The sequence below is a fragment of the Homalodisca vitripennis genome, chromosome X (assembly GCF_021130785.1).
Source record: "Homalodisca vitripennis isolate AUS2020 chromosome X, UT_GWSS_2.1, whole genome shotgun sequence".
Classification (NCBI taxonomy): Eukaryota; Metazoa; Arthropoda; class Insecta; order Hemiptera; family Cicadellidae; genus Homalodisca; species Homalodisca vitripennis.
The window spans coordinates 136,321,009-136,339,068 of NC_060215.1; positions in this window are offsets into that span (position 1 = coordinate 136,321,009).

Sequence of the window (18,060 nt, forward strand, 5' to 3'; positions counted from 1 at the left end):
TGCTGGCACAAGGGCGGCACACAGGCGGCTCCCTTTGAACCCCGGAGAAAGTTGGACCTCACACTTTGCTGAAAACCTTACAGTAGTCTAGGACCATCTTCCTTCTAAATCTCTAATATGTCAAATAAATATAAAAACGAAACCAAAGGGCTGTTTGAGGCCATTCTTGGATTGACTGTGATCTGTGAACGTTGTTTGCATTAGTGCAAAATTTAATACACGGAGTGCTACTTGATCATCCGTATCCTGTTATCTGAGGTAATTAATTTTAAAATTTTAAAACGTATTATAAAGTTTACCTGGTATGGATAAATTAGTATTTTATATTTTATACTTATCACTCGCGATTAAATTGTGAATGATACATAATTATGACACAATAGATAAAGTCTATCATTTCGTACTAATTGTGAAATCGAAATGATGTATATCATCCATCTGAAAACAACAGATGTAGAATTTAATTCATTATTTTATTTACCAAATAGTAACACGTTTGAAATTTAACATAAACATTCCGTACTTTACAAATAACGAAAAATATAATAAGATATTTACACTTAACAGTAAATGTCAAAACTCAATGTTACTTATGTTGTTACACGTAATCTAATACAACTTTTTTTAGTTTAAACGTTTCTACATAAAATTACTTTCTTTGAACTAGTTACAAAACATGGTATAATTTTGTAATACGATTTTCTATACAAAACATTACCTGTAGTGAACATAAATTAAAATTATTACAAGACGATATTGATTCTCACCATGCCTATCTGTACACAGCAAGAGGTTTCATTTGTAATATACAAAATAGATGTGCAAAATGTTATTATTTAATTTTAAATATACGTTTTTATCACAACCATGATATAATGTTATAGTATTCTATCGCAAGTATAGTCAATTCGCAACATTGCATTGTGTAACATTGAATATAATTATTGAAATGCTTACATATATAACATATGCAATAATTATAGTATTGCATGGTGGTATATTAATTACGGTATTATTTTGTTTTTTGTCCACGTGTTTTTTTTATAAATATGACAATTAAAACATAAATATATGCACGGATTTAAGAACAGTGAATACAGAGGCCAGCCTTTTACAAACAAATTTATTTATTTGCTGTGCACTAATGTCTGACCTTATAGTGCTAACCACCATCTATCATATCCAAAATAAAAGTAGTTTATTGTAAGTTACTGTGAACTGTGATTCAATTTGAAAATTTTTTAAGTATTATTATGGAATTAAAAATACTTTAGTAATATGGAACCATTGAATTTTAAATATTTATTAAGGAATCGTTTAAAAATAATCAATGCACATGTATTTACGCTTACAACTTAAACACAATATCCTCCTTACTGGCCGAAGATACAGGTTTCGATATTTTTTCAGGATTTGTCAGTTGTACTCCTGTTGATAAATCTGCCACTTTGTAATGGCTTTGTTGCGTGGTGTCGTTACTACCATTATGGAATATAATAGCAGAGACAAGGTAGGCCTGTGTTAACTTTAACAAAGGTTTCATAGTTGTGTAAATTTTGTATGATCTGTAGTATTTAAAAATGCCTTTAAAATGATGCTATATAAAAAGAGGTTTGAAGACTGGTCTGAATAGTCCTGGTCAATAGATAAATCATCAAGACCAAATGAAGGAGGCGCTATAAGTAAAATATATACTTTTTCATATTTCTGTTATAAACTTATCCTAATCTTCTAAATGAGTAGTTTTTGCTTATTTCAAAACAAGTTATATGATGCGACCATTGTAATGTAATCAATAATACGTAATATATAATACGCTAATATACTAATTAAGTTGAACTTTTTCAAGTTCAAGTTATTAAAAGCGCACTTCGTGTTAATGTTTAGATAGATAAGCAAACCTGATGTTTATAAAATATGTAAAGAGGGAATTGATCCAACTATTTTTTATAAATTATTAAAACGTAGTAGCCTGACTTGTCATTTAAACAGATTTCGTCTAAAAAAACAATTGCCTATTTTTTAAATAGAAAATGTCCTATTTATTTGAATATTTGTAATGTTATTAATATTAATACAAATATTATGAGACACACTTTTCATAAATGCTGCCTAGGATTCCACAATAATGTACTGATCAGTACACTCCCTGTAAATGAGAATAACCTGCCGCTTTTCACTCAAGTAGCTAACGAACCACGCGAGCACAATGCTGCGAATCCCTATTAACATTACAGCCAGAGCCGCAGCTAAATCAGCATGTAAATAATCCAGAAGTACTTAATAATTATTATTATATTTGTTAATATCACTTACCCGCGGCTTTGCACACAATTTTCGAGATCTAAGAGCGCCCTTCTTAGTGAAATCGTTTATAATGCAATATGATGGAATCTTACGACACATTTTTCACTCAAATGTAGTCATATATTTGGTAATTATTATTTTAATGCTCGTGGTTAAGAGATTTAAAAGTTAATTAAATTTTTACGGGTGTATTTCAGGGTTTGCGCGTGTCGAAGTATATATTTTTGCTTTAATTAAATTACATTTCTGATGCCACAGTTAAGTCCCTTTCCTAATATCCCAATCAAGGAAATGCACACAAGTAAAGGTGTCAGAAACCTGCTTTGGTCAATAACATATACTTCCGGCCACTGTGTGTGTGTGTGTGTGTGTGTGTGTGTGTGTGTGTGTGTGTGTGTTGGTTTTTAAGCAATACTTTTGTCAAAAAAAACGTCAAATGCCCTAATTGGGTTTGGGTTTGGTTGGATTTTATTAAATGACGAAGAAAATAAATATATCTACGTAAGACTTAAAAGTTACTGTGGTTAAATGAATCTATTCCATCCGTTAAAATTCACTTCTTGTCTAATTTATTTACGGTTTTACAGTTGAGTTTGCGTTGTTGCACCGATCAAGAAAATATGTACACATGTAGGTTTCGGAAGATAACTTACATGAAAAGTGTCTATTTCCGGTCTACAATATATCTGGTAGTATATTTGATTTTGGGTTTTTTACCCCGAACAAGAAAATATATGCATACAAAAGACTAATTTTGTCGCTTGTGTTCTTCTTCCGGTATAAGGGATATAATATACAATTGTTTCACTATGTTCATTTAGAATTTCTAAATAATCGTTTATAATAAGCTTTGCGAGAAGTCTAGAAAAGATTGAGTCGTTGAGGCATATTTGTATCCATTCCCCTGTTTTTCCTGAAATCACAGTAAAAATATCATATCCTAAGTAAAAGGAACTAACCAGTAGCTAGTACTGTATGTGCAAATATTCACAGCTTTGCTCATTAATGTAGTATTTACGATAACGTGTAAATAGTATTTCCTATACATTAGATATGTGATCACAGGAGAAATCTGTAATAAAAATTAGATAGTAACTTTGCCTTTCCAATCTCCATAATACTACTCATCAAGCACTGTTGTAGCGTTTTGAAAGCTACATTGATTTGTTTTTTAATTGAAACTTGAATTAAATGAAAATTTTGGGATCGAAATATTGGGATTTAATTTTAGATTAGACTGTGAAAAGTCAGGGTAAAAACGAACATGTAATCCTTTGGCAAGTTAGTACTGGTAGTTTTAAATTGCTAGGAAGGCAGGTTGACTGCCTTAAATTGATTAGAACTTGTCTTGTTGCGACTATAGTTCTCCTTGTTTAATACAGCTGGACCAATGACAGAACACCGCGGATGTCCTGCAAAGTTGATTGGAAAGGGAAGTATTTAAGCGCCCGCTCATAATTTTCGCCCTTTCTTTTGGTCATTTTCGTGAGTTAAGTTAATTACAGTGCGCCGTGTCTCTAAATTTTTTCCGCGAGGGATTTGAGGTAAGCACCAAATTTATTGTATGTTTTATTGAAATAGTCTTCCTGATCTGATATTAAATTAATTTTGTTGTCTTTTTTTATAGGAAAAAATTAAATTCATAGAAACTACAGAGCAATCTGAATAACTTATTCTCGAGGAAACAATAGAGCATAATAGAATCATACAAGTTATATTTGGTTCATGCTTGCAAGAAAAGTGAATTAAAATTGAACTTTGTTAATAACTTTAATTAAAAGTTGGAAATTTAGTAATTTATTAATATTTAACTGGAACTGTTTTATTGTGAATTATTAATTGGAAATTAATTGAACATTAATAATTGTTTGAGAGAGTTGTAATCTGAATTTCAGAGGCTTGAAAGTTAAGGTTCAACTAGTGTAAAGAGAAGTTTAAATTTGTATTTTTTGAATTGTGGGTGTACTTAGAAGTGAACTTTTTTATTTTAGTTATTTCCAAATGGTATTTGATTTTTATTTTAAAACTTTATTATTTTATTTTAGAAGAGAGCTCTGATTTTTAGTTTGATATATTTAATTAGTATTTTTATTTCTTGCCAAGGGAACTTGTAAATTTACTAAACGGTTTATCAATTATTATTCTTTGTGGAAAATAGAGTGATGAAAATTCTGAAACGTTGAACTTATTAATTTGCCAGTTTAAAATAAATCCATTGTTTTTATTTAGAACTTTGATTTTTATTTTAGACAAACCAGATAATATTAATTAGTTAACCAATTTAGTAATAAATTGTACTGAATATTCACTAGGAGCTTACTAATCAAAAAATATTTTATATCGTCTTGGATGTCTCATAGATAATTTAAATATTAATACTCTGGAATATTAATATCTACAATCCAAGTTGTTATAACTGTGTAGTTAATATTTTATAAAATTTAAGTTTAAACAAGTGTTTCTGTCTGTTAAGCTTCAGCTAAAGGTGTTTACTGTTAGTTATATTTTTATTGTTTTTCGTAAATTTATAATTATTATTCCACATTCTTAAATATTCCAGAAATTTCAAGAGTACGGGTCAGTTACTTTTCAATACATCGTGCGGACAGATGAATATACAGACGAATAAAGAGAAATAAATATTTTCCAGCCCCTTGAGTGAGGCTTCACTAACGCTGCTTCAGTAACTACTAGTTATTTCAGAAGTTCAATAACCCAATTTTAAGTTTCTACAACAAATTGTACAAATGGTTCTAATGAATTATTGTTTATTTTCAATAAATTAGACAACTACAATATTGGATTTTTGGAGTGCCGACTTTTGAATTGAAACTTGAGGAGAACATCTTTGAGTCTCGTCAAACTCACCACTCGAGCGAAAGAGAGTTGGTTTTTTGCAACCTCACCCCACTTGGGATAACGGGACTGACAGGGGCAACATCGAGCGACACGTTCCATAACCGGTTCTGTCACAAGGGTGGAGGGTGGAGCTGTGAGAGTAGGCCTAAGACCTTGACACCGTTGCCAATTCTCATTGCTGCAGTGTTGTCAATTCGTTGCTGCCTCTCACTCAGTCCGCGCACCTTGGTTCGGTAAAGCACTGCTCCCTCTTTGCCATTATTCGTTCACACTGCTAAATGAGCATATAGAGTACTGCCCAACATGCGGGCGAAGTAAGATTAACTAACTAATAAATAGTTAAATAATCTGTGAAGGAAACAGGATTTTTCCGGACATTTGCCATCGTTAAGTGAAACAAGAAAACAGTAACACTGTGTTACTGTTTTCTTGTTTCACTTAACGATGGCAAATGTCCGGAAAAATCCTGTTTCCTTCACAATCCTTCCATCGTCGAAAATAACCTTCAAATAATTAATCTGCTTAATGATTAATATAAGAAGACATTTGTGACAAATACTAGTGCTAATTATGTTACAAAAATTAGGATTTTAAAATTGCATAAATGTGCTACTTTTATACTTAAATTATTAAAATTAAACAACCTATAAATTCTGAAATGAAATAAAACCTATTAAGTGACGGATCACGTTAGACGGATTTCCATACTCAGAGGTTTTTTCAAAGGTATTCGGAACGGATTCGAATGGCAGTTTAGAGATCAGTTAGTATAACATCTTCATAAAAACAACACCTTAAGTGAGTGTCAGTATGGATTGAGAAGAAATAAAAATATAAACGATGTCTTATTTAAATGAACAAATTAATGTCTGCATTCAGAAAGCGTTTTATGCTTAATTTTCTCGATCTTAAGAAAGCATTTAGGCCCATGTATGCCTTCCGTGATTGTATTATACTCGTATTATAATATTATTGTTTATATTGTGTAAAGATGTATACATTACGTATTGTCTGTGGAGTTATGAATAGCCTATTTCAAAGAAATGAAATTAAATAAATGAAATGAAATATGCCTTTATTCAAGAGGCGGAGTTAGGGCTATTTAGCCCTCTCTACCACTCAACCTCACAAAAATTACTTGTTGGAAAAGTTGACATTACTCATACATACATTTACAGTGTTTTTGCTTCACTAACATAAATAATATTTATTTTAGGAGGTGCTTGAAAGAGTTAAGCTATTGGGGACGGTCATTGTTTATTTCGGGCAATGAGTATAGCGTTGTGGGGTACACAACATAGGCACGCGGCAGTCAGGACAGGCATAGTGAACTACGTAGTAACAAACTGGCAGCATTACTATGAGAGAATACAATATACGCTTGGAGAAGAATTTAACTCTCCTCTAAAATATACAAACCTAATGGGAAATGTTCAGAAGCGAATATATGGATCGGAATTTGAAATTACAGTTTTTTTGCGAGGTTTACAAGAGAAATGGGACTGTATACAGAGAAAGAGATGTTAAACAAAGGATTTGTGGGAAATATACAATATTTAAGGTTGCTAATTTTAATATCAATCAAGTGTATAAAACATACGATTTTGTATTTCAAGGAATAGAAAAAGGTCAAGAGTCAGAGGGCCATTATGATCTACTAATAAAAAGAGATTTACTTGGGTTGGAAGTCTCCGATGAACCCCACAAATCTAACAGCAGACATGATACGACCATTGATAAAAGTGGCATCGCAGAAAACAGTTACATTTCGTCTAGTCAACCAGAAATGTAGAAAAAACACATTACAGAGTCTGCAACTGAAAGAGAAATCGTTGAGTAGTTCAACATATCCTGATGTGTTACAGAAATTGATTGAGTTTTTAGATAAGAAAGGATGCTGTAACCAAAAATTAAAAAAAACGTAGCAAGGAAAGACACGCATTATTCAAAGAGGCTGCTTTGTTGATATTTGGGGACTGCAGTAACAAACACATGTTATTGCTTAATAAATTGTATGAAAAAACGTTTCAAATGCGGAATTAGCAAACAGTGTTTTGAACACGCTCGGTGATGAAATAACAAAAGGAGAACTTATGGAAAAGGAAAAGATTGTTTATCATAAAGTGTACAATTACTATTGTCAGAAGGTAGGATGGAAAGTGAGTAATAAAAATAATGCAAGGAAATTCAAGCATGTTTGGAATAAGTTTCTAACACAATTAGCTGTGTGAGATATTAGAATAAAGCAAATAGCAGGAAAAGGAGAAACATTCGCTGATCGATTAACAGCAGAGGTCACCAGGACTTACAATTATCAAGGAAAACAGAAATCTTTATTAACAATACAATTCATAGCACTGTTATTTTGTGGGGAAATGAGTGTAAAAAGATCAGAGATTTGAACATTTAGTCAAAGAGTTTATTAGCTGTCATCGTAGGGTCGGTGGAATGTGAACGTGGACAGATTTTGATGACATTTATAAATATAAAGAACATTTCAAACAAATCGGATCTGTTAAATAACCCGTGATTCTAGTTTTTTTTTTTTTTTTAGTGCTTGTATAAGTTTTGCGACAATGAAATGATCGTACACTTAAGTACAGTTGGGGACGAATTAAAAATTGAAATAAGAGAATAAGAAAGAGGTAGTGACAACTACGACATCTGTGGACATTACCAGTATTATGAAGATAAAAAAAATACCCTTTTGATAGAATGGACGACATTTTATATCGAGATAGAATATGGATGTCAGTATTCGATAGTTCAAAAGATGTGTACAATGAATACACCAATTAGACTGACAATATGAATGTGGAAATATTACGTCAAAATATAAAAATTAATGTGTCGGATAATTGTTCAGATAATGAGGAAGACCTAAACAAAAAAAATTAAAAATATTGCAGAAAAATCAGGAAAATCATACATAGCAGTACCTAAAAGGAAACTTTCCTCGTCGTGCAAAGAGTTTAGATTTGAAGTTGAAATAACTGATACTGTTGATGTAAGAATAACAAGCAGCGGTATATCTGTCCCGATTGATACTGGAAAGAAAAGGTCTTACCAACTGAGATGAGAAGAACGTAAAATATACAAAAAGAAGTTGTTACTAGATCAAGCAAAAACTGTACAGAATGAAGACATGAAACATATAAGTATAGATGATGCTATTGATCTTAATATGCAGTCTGTCAGAACATTAATGACGCATTCATTGCGGGCACTTGTTTGGTTAGTCTCAGGAGTGACTTTTATTCGAGAACGCCCGTCTAACGGTGCATTTAATTTAGACGATAGGACCTCTGACTGCCGACTCCACCTTTTTGACGTTTGCATATTAAAATTCAGGTTATTGAGCACCTGTGCACAAAGTTTCATTGTGGGCGTTTGGTTTAGTCCCAGGAGTGACTTTTAGTAGAGAACGCCCATTTAATGATACATTTTCTACGGCTGAGTTATTATATTTAGGATTTTTATTTATTGTACATTTAACGGGAAACCTTTGTGGAAAATAATAAATACGAAAAACTGTGTAGATTTTGTGTAAAGTCTCTTTTTAATAATTAGTTTTATAAAATATATATCAGTTTTAAGAATTTTTGTGAGCGCCTTCAGATTGATAACTGCAACATTGATGCACGGATACAAACGGACGATAACTTCACGGTCTGGACGATAAAGTGACGTTAACTTCACGGTGGTTCAAAAAAGGACCAATTTTTTCTGCCTCGCCATTTGGCCAGTCTTAAATACTTTAAAATGGGGCCTCGATGTACACGTTCTTTACTTTTGTTTTTTTTTGTACTTTTATTTATCAATTTAATTTATTAACCCGGCAGTGGTCGCTGTGGGTCATAGTGACCCGCACGTGACTTTTGTCATCTGTCCTGAATATAACAAAAATATTAATTTTTTCCGGCCTTTCGCATACCTTCCTGCCTCCCCACCCACTACAACTCAGGACAGTTGTGTTCAGTTTAAAGCGAGACTGGTGTCCGGGATAGACACGTGTGGGTCACCGTGACCCCGCAGCGGACCGTTTTCATTGTCAAAGTGTCTTACATCAAATTATTTTTTGAACAGTGTTTTTTAGCGTTTATGTTGTTTTTATTAACATTTTATAGCATATAATATTTTATTTTATGTTATTGTCCCAAAAACTAAGTGAAATGGCTGAAGGCTCAAGTACAAGTGCTCCCTTTAGAGCGTCAGAGCGTGTAGTGTTGGATGAAAACAGAATTCTCCAGGCCCTGCAAGAAGATGTTGAATCCGATGTTGAAACTGGAGCTGAAACTGATGTTGGAAGCATGGGCGTCATTTCAGCTTTTTAACTGGGGTGGCAAGATCTACTGGGGGGTATGGAATACCCCCCAGGTGGAGGGGGGTCCGGGCCCTCCCCCCGGAAAATTGTAAGAAACTGGCTTTAAATTTGTTAGTATTTTAAGCTTTTTCAAGCTATTTTTACAAAAATTTTACTGCTAACAAACTTAGCCTAAAACAATAATTTTTAATGAATTGAGTTATTAACTAAAACCACAAGGTCCACAAGTGAGGTAATTATTGTTCACACACAACAACTCAAAAGTGTGCCCAATTTTAATTTATGTGTGCCCAGCCCGTTTTGTTTTTTATAAAAGGAAAAAATCAAGTAAACATGATCAAACAATTTCACTTTATTCTATGTAACCAGACTGCATCCACAAGTTAGTTTTAAACAAAATGAAGCCTTCTCTTCTGGCTTGAATTGAAGTCATCAATTACTTTTGAAAATGTCTATTTCTACACTCCTTTCAATAGCCAAAAGGGCTAACGAAGACAACCTCTCCTGGCCAATAGAGTTTCTAGTATATGTCTTTAAACCGCCGTAAGCATGAAAAGGATCTCTCACACGATGCGAGTTCATTGGAATTGTATAGTACAAACGAAAAAGTTCAAAAAGCATAGGGAACACACTTTTCAAAGATGTTTGTACAAAAACGTCAGCTCTTTCTTGGATACTTTTGCTTCTTGATTCCTCCGTTCTGTTAAAACAGTTTAGTTCAGACAGAAGAATGTCATAGTCTAAACTATAGTATTTACACACATACTGTACACTGGCTGTGTCTATATCACTTTCCACCTTAGAACTTTGCCTTAAGTGGTTAAGTACATCTAGGTTGTTTTCTTGAAGCCTGGCCTCTATCTCCTCGCTTAGGATATCAATAACTGGCCAGTGGATTGAAACTTTGTAAGTACTGTTGTACAGATTCAAATGGAGCTTTACTCCCACCCCCGATTTTTGAGGGAATTTTGCCCTTTCTTGGCAACTCGGCAGCTCTAAACCCGCACGTGTCAGCAATTTCTGTGCAGTGATTGAACAAACTTGGTGAAAAAACTCATCTGTTCTGAAGGATTGCAAAACTTCAAGTGTGCTGTTTTTTTACAGATTTCACAAACTTCATAGGTCACACTGCTTGACTGAAGGGTCTTTGACAGTATGTCACATTGTGTTAGAACTCTCCTGAGTAATAGAAGGTCAAATACAAAGTTGAAGTCCTCCATATTTTTCAACAAAGCATTGGCTTGTCCACCACTGTCAGGGTCTGTTTCAGAAATCTCTCGTAGTGTCGTAAGAGTGGCATCAAAATTATCTAACAAAGAACGCACTGCTTCGACACGGCAAGCCCATCTGGTATCACTCAAAGACTTCAATGTTGCTGTTCCACCACTAAAGCTTTTTGCACTTTTTTGAATGTTTTCAAAAACAGCATGTCTTTTAGTTGATTTCTCAATGAAGTTGTAAAGACTTTGAAGCACAAAGAAGGTGTTTCTTATTGAATTCACGCTTGTGCAACAGCTTACAATGCACAAGTTTCAATATTAATGTGCATTGCAGTGAATGTACATTGCCATGGGGGCTTCTTGTATAATTCTAGCTGCCACTCCTTTGTAGGGACCCCTCATGTTCGAAGCCCCATCATAGCACTGAGCACGCAGATGTTTAATATTCAAGTCCAGTGAAATCAAAAACGTCCTTAAGTACATTTGCCAGTGTATCGCCATCAGTTCTTCTAGCACGGTAAAAACCCCACAAACGACTCATGAACTTCTAGTTTATCATTAACATGTCTCAAGACAATAGCTACTTGCTCGTGCTTTGCTATGTCTTGGGTCTCATCAGCTATAAATGGCAAAAACATTTGCATCTTTAACTTCTTTGGCAATGTGCAACTTTAATTTGTTCCCCAATTATGGACAGAAGCTCATTCTGGAAAGTCGCTGAAGTATATTGAAAATTTTTGCGATGCTCTACAAAGAATTTGTTTACTAAACTATTATCTTTGGAACGAAGCCTCATCAGCTCCAAAAAAGTTTCCTCTGTTTTTTGAATCTGTAGATTCGTCATGACCTCTTAGAGCAATAGATTGTCTCCCACAAAATATCAGGGATTCACACAAAGCCTCTAAGTACAATCTGTTTTCTTGTACTTCTTCTGAATACTTTTGATTTACTTTTTCAATAACAGTGCCACTTTTGTCGGCTTCTCTTAAAGAACTGAGTTTAGTGTTACTACTTCGATGCGAGTTACTCTTTTCATGATTCTCAAATACTTTTACAGCTTTCTTCCATTTGGAAAACCCACTGAGTGTAAATACATTTTCTGCATTTTTTTCTTCTGGGCTGTAAAACGAAACGGCAGGCAAAACAGAACGCTTTGTCAGTTAGAGGACTGTATTCCAGCCAAGGATACAGTTTATACCACTCTGGCCTAAATTTCCTACCATCCGTTTTAGGGAAATTTAATTCTCGTGGTTGGAATGAGCCTTCCCTAAAAAACGCCTTAGCCAAACCTGGGCCATGAGCAGGATCACGTTTATTAATTACAGTGATTGTCAATTGGTCAGATGAACTAGAGGAACAGCTAGGACTCTGCAACTTCATCTGTAGGAGTAGTTGTGGTATCTTCATTTGTAGTTGTGGTTGTTAACTGAGCGATGACGAATCTAAAACGTCTACTACAGCCGGTTCTGGTTCATGTTCCAAAACAACTCCTTCTGGTAGTTCATCTTCTAACCGTTTCTTTTTGTTTGCTGGGCCTGAGCTAAAGTAGGACAGCAACGAACTCTGCCCTTTTTTGTTCTTCTGAGCCTGAAAAAACCCCATTAAGAATAGCAAAAGAACATTTAAATAATGGCAAAATGCTACAAGAACACAGAGTCCTAAACCTAAAATTAATACAAGTCTAATATAACATGCATAGGCTTTGCACAATTTTTTTTGATTTTGGGCGCTATTGTGTGTGACACTATTTCTCATCTCTTTGTTTTGACATCGTACCATTTGATAGGGGATTGAAAAGGGCAACAAAAAAGATGCCCTGACATTTGACTTCAAGTTTATGGTTTTCATACAATTTAGGTTAAGAAATTTTAAATGGCAATCATTTTGAAACTAATGATTGAATTAAATTGGTAATTCTTCTGAATATGGATATTGTATTAGATAAAAACCATGCCAAGTTTGAGTTAAATCGGTCAAAACATTCTCGAGATATAAATAAAAATTTAATAAAAACAAAATGGTAGATATCTCAAAAACGGTGTTTTTAAGAAAAACCATTATTCTTCATTTTTACTTTATTTTGATTTATCTACCAAAGTTTTGTTTTGTAATTTTGGGAAATTTTGTGTAAAATTTTGTATCGGAATAAACACAGCCTAACAGCCAATGAGTAAAAACAGTCATACTTTTTATTTGCATACTGTAAACTGTACTTAAGAAGCTGTAGGCGTACACGAAAACCCAAGTCTGCCTACATTACCAGGTTTCGAAATAGTTTAAAAATTTGCTATTAATCTGGTATTTTTATTACACATAATCTTTTTTTGCCTAAAGATAAAGTTCATTTAGTGCCTTACTCTACGAGTTGATTGTAAAACATGTATTTTAAATAATTGCAAGACCATAAAAGATCTGGATGTTTACTAATTATTTTGTATGACCTTTTTAGTCATTGGCTCTTCGACACAAACGTCTGCAGCCTGACAGCCACGGCATTGCAAAAAACAGCTGTCAAACACAGGAAGGCGGGAGTTATTAAAATGACAGTAACATAACCTAATTAGAGGTATAAGCTGAAATTACTTAATTTCAGGTGATTGGATGGTATCGTTGTTATTTTTTACATATATAGGTTAAAGTAGTAGTTGCGTTAAATGTGAGGTTATATGACATCGGTAAAAGCATTTAGGTGGCCAAACAAACAAAAATAAACCTTAGTATTCCATACCGTACTATAAAACAAGCTACTTCCCTTATATATGCAAAAACTTCTCCTATACCAACCAATTACACCTATAAAATGTTTAAACAACTAAAACCATAACCGTAACAATGCAGAACTAACTGGCAGAACTAATAAAGTTAGAAGTTGAGGTTATGTTTTTTGGGGGCCATTTATTGAAATCTAGTCAGTAAAAAGATTTTCTATTTTTTCAGCATTAGGCCTAGTTGGATGTAAACAAAGATGGGGAAACTCCAGAAACTGACCAACACCTAAGTTTTAACCTACGAAATAAGAAATAACTGAACTAAACTTACCATCTCTTAGTCCATGCAATCATACGACGGTTCACTTGAAATGTAATTCACATCGTACTGCAACTGCACTAATCGAATACATCTACTGAGGAGTAAGGTTAAAGTAGGCAGGCGACACGACAGACGTTGTCTGCTTCTAGCTGTAAAGACAAATATACTACAAACAGGTGCCCTGTTGCCAAATCTCCCTCGCCAAACTGTGTATTACAGAGTTGCCGTTTCCAGACGGCAGACGAGAAGCAGCCTACATTGCTCATTCTCGCTCTTCACGCATTTAATGTTCCTTATTTCATTTCGTAAATTCTACTACACCAATATTTCATTTTAAGTTTATGATTTACAAGTTTTTAAAAGACGTGCTATCTTTCTGTGCTAAAACTAAGCAAAATTAATGGAGAATTGATAAAGTTTAAAAGGTTCCCTATTGGTAGACTTGTATTTTCCAGTTTTAAGTAAGTTATATGTAAATTATTTAGACATTTACTTCAAAAATTCTGGGGTGGCAAAATACCGGGCTCCACAATTCTGGGGTGGCAACTGCCACCCCTTGCCACCCCCAAATTACGCCTATGGTTGGAAGTGACGTAGATGAAATAGAAGAAAGAGAGGACGATGCCTGCAGAAATTCAGATACAGAGCAGAGTGACGAAGATTCGGAAAATGATGGACCTGTGTCGGATGATGAAATTCCTCTTGCGTATAGAGGACATTACCTAGGATTACCTCATATTGTTTACTCATGTAATATAATTTTATTATAATAACAAGTTAAAGAGAAAATCTTTAAACTTTAAGTTTTATGAAAAATGTAATTTATTTTCAGGTCTCAATGAAGAGTGCGTACCCGACTTGTTTTACTTCAAACATTTTTCTCAAGATAATATTTTAAGAATAGTGATAAGTTTTGATTATTTTAAGATGTAGTTATTATAAAATTAATTATATGCAATATTAGGTAAGGTTTAAAATACTTCATAGTTGTTTTAATATTTTACTTAATAATTTTCTACTTAGGTTTTTAGTTTTTATTTTATTAAATTTGACAGGAGAATTTCCTAAAAATATTTCAAAATAATGTATGTGTTTTAAATTTTATTTTAGGTATTTTTGTATCTTAAACCAATAAATACAATCATTAAAATTTAAATATTTTGTAACTAGATTTTTATACAGACATTAGAAAATTAGTCAACACAAACTGCTAAGATTTGTGACATACATTTCATAATTTTAAAACAACATGTAAATAAATAAAAATGTTTCCGAAACATGTTAAATTCTATTAACTAGCTCCAAAATTAACATATATGTAATATTAATTAAATAAGTAATAGAGCTTTCAGATATAACAAGGTTTTAATTTGCGGGTCACCTAGACCCACGGCGACCGGATTCAGGTGCGACATAGGCGCGACCACTCCCGGGTTAATTGGCTGCCTTGTAACATTAAATTAAATTGTTAAATTTTTGTATTATTGTAGACACATACAGAGTGGGTTACCTTGTAGACAGTTTACCGGTCATACCAATAACAGGGCGTAATAAAAAGGGTGGTTAGGATTTGTATTTCTTCGTTAGTGGTTTTTTTGCAATTCACTGAAATAATGTTTCCCAGACTTGTTATGATATGGTTCTTTTTCCTCTGTTTAAAAATCTATTTATTGTTTTATAATTTTTAGTTCTTTGAGATTATGACTGTATTAAAATCCGTCGTTAGCTAACCGACTGAATAGGTTTTTGACTGCTATTTCAGAATGACAATGACTGTAATGTGGACATAAATACATAAAAAGGTTCCTACACAGAAACTGGGATACGAAAAGCAAATTGAAGTAAATTATTACATTAATAATTATGAACTATTACTTTAATTGAACTTGGTTTTATTAACGATAAATTTCTATTTAGCAGTATTGGATATGCCTATAAATAGTATTCTAATTATAATAAAGAATAAATAGTTTAATATAATTATTTACGATATATTAATTGACAAAACTTGTTGTCTGTCTTTGTTTATAACGAAATTTAAACCAGAGTCTATCAAGAATTATACGTTTCTTAAACAAAACACTGCAGGGACATTTGAAATGCATAACATCGTGATTTAGCTTCAATAAACACGATCAAGTTGGGACTAGAAAAAATCACAGACTTTTGAATACGAAGACGGTAGCCTTTCCAACCAAGATTTCTGATTGCAGTTCAAGTTATTAATTAGATCAGTTATTTCTAGTTGCATGATAAAACATTTATTCCCAAACATTTGTTTTTAGAACCACAATATTACTTACTATATAGAAAACTGAAAATTGTATAGAATTACAGTTTTTTCCATTTCAGTTGTCGTTGAAGATACGATTTTTAATTTGTGATGCCAATGTCGGTACTTTTCATCGCAACACAAATTAGTAATGGTTCTCAAATGTTCCTAGGTAAAAAGTACTATTGATATATCACAATCCCGTTTATTGACGTATAATAATATGTACATGAAATCATTAAAATATGAACATTATTTGAAAAGTGAAATTTCTAACACCTAAATCAATCAAGAAGAACCTATCGATACCTGAAGACCTCTGAATACTTAAAGAATATCGATGCAAATTGCAGTTACCGAATCCAACGTATCGATATTCCCACCCAGGTTTGACGATATAGCTGACAAGAACAATTCTGTTTGCAGTCGTATTCACGTAAATAATAAAGTAAACACATAATCGAGTTCTGAATCCATTGAAGTTTGTTAACATCTTTTAATTTCCTCAATCCTGTATCTATTACGTATTCAAATAGCACGTTGAACGACTTAAATAACACAGATAAATAATAAGAAAATTTATATCTTATAAATGAAGAGCCACGTTCTGGCATGTGCGATTATTTTATTGTATCTTTCTTGATTCTTCCTTATTTCTATAAAAAACTAAATATCAAACTGTGAATATGAAATATTATATTAATTGTGTACAGATTAAATTTATCTAATGAAAGTTAATGGATTTTAGTTACGAAATGTTCTTATCGAAAATAAGAGCTTTTCTAATGCCTAATCCCACCGATTTCAAACTTAAAACAAATTATTTGTTCAGAACATTTCGGTATAATAAAACATACAATCGAAACGCCCCGAAGGATTCCACCAATTCAGACAATCGATAAGAACATTTCACAATCGTTCACGTTAATCGTATATCGTATCCACAACAAGTCGACATAGTTACGGTTACGGCTAGGTACTAGTTCCATTCTACGAGTAGTTCTTTTTAGTACTTGTTCTGACGAGTAACCCATTCCTATTTAACGACGAGCTCCTCGTGGGCCACCTGCATGGACTGATCATACACCTAGGAGAGAAAGAGTAGGGTTGGAGGGGCCCCTCCTCCCAACTACTGATAGCCCGTGTATTGGAATAGTGGAATGAGAAGTCCCAGGCGTTCTCGCTCTATACTATTCTGGAATTTATGTAGTTCAGTAACCGGCAAATCTATAAAATGTACCATTCTGTTTTTAGCTTATACTCTGAGTTGAACACCTTTCAGTAGTTTGATACAGCATACATATATTTCAATTAAATTTTCAAGCCGAATGTGCAGGATGCAGCACAGTTACATTTATTTCATTATACCTTGATTTTACAACATAATTAATATTCATAGCATTAGAGATCAGTAGTACTAAAATATTTTCTTCATATGTATTACATAGATATTTCTACGCAACCATAGAAATGGTGTTTAAAATTGTAAACGATATTTATACTCGTATATGATCTTAAACTGAATTTGTCAGTTACATTACTATAATCTAATTAGAAAAATGTATTTATTAACGATGGCAAGTGCTATCTTAAGTATTTAAGTTAGGTAGTTGTGATCGATTTTGTCATATTTCTATATTTATGTTTTTGTTGAACATTTGCTCACAAGTTTCTTATTTAATCTAATTAATTTCCAGTTCTTAAAACACCTACTGTGATAACTCTTTATTACAGCTTTTGAAGCGTAATTATTAATTTATGTGCTACCAATATCTTAGTTAATTCCTTAATGTTAGAGTCCTTACTCTATATTAAAATATGTTGCAGTTATGCTTATGAATGTGTTGCTTTGCCCTATTAATTTTAATCGCTTTCCAATGAAATAAAAATAGATGTACTGTCTTTTTAAGCCTATATGCAAAATAAAATGAAATTATGACACTTTATTTGTTGCGGACCATCTCACATTTTGTCAAGTGTCTTTGGATGTATAAAGAAAGTTAAATATTAATACGTTTAATTGAATAAACATTATTGTAGTATACGTT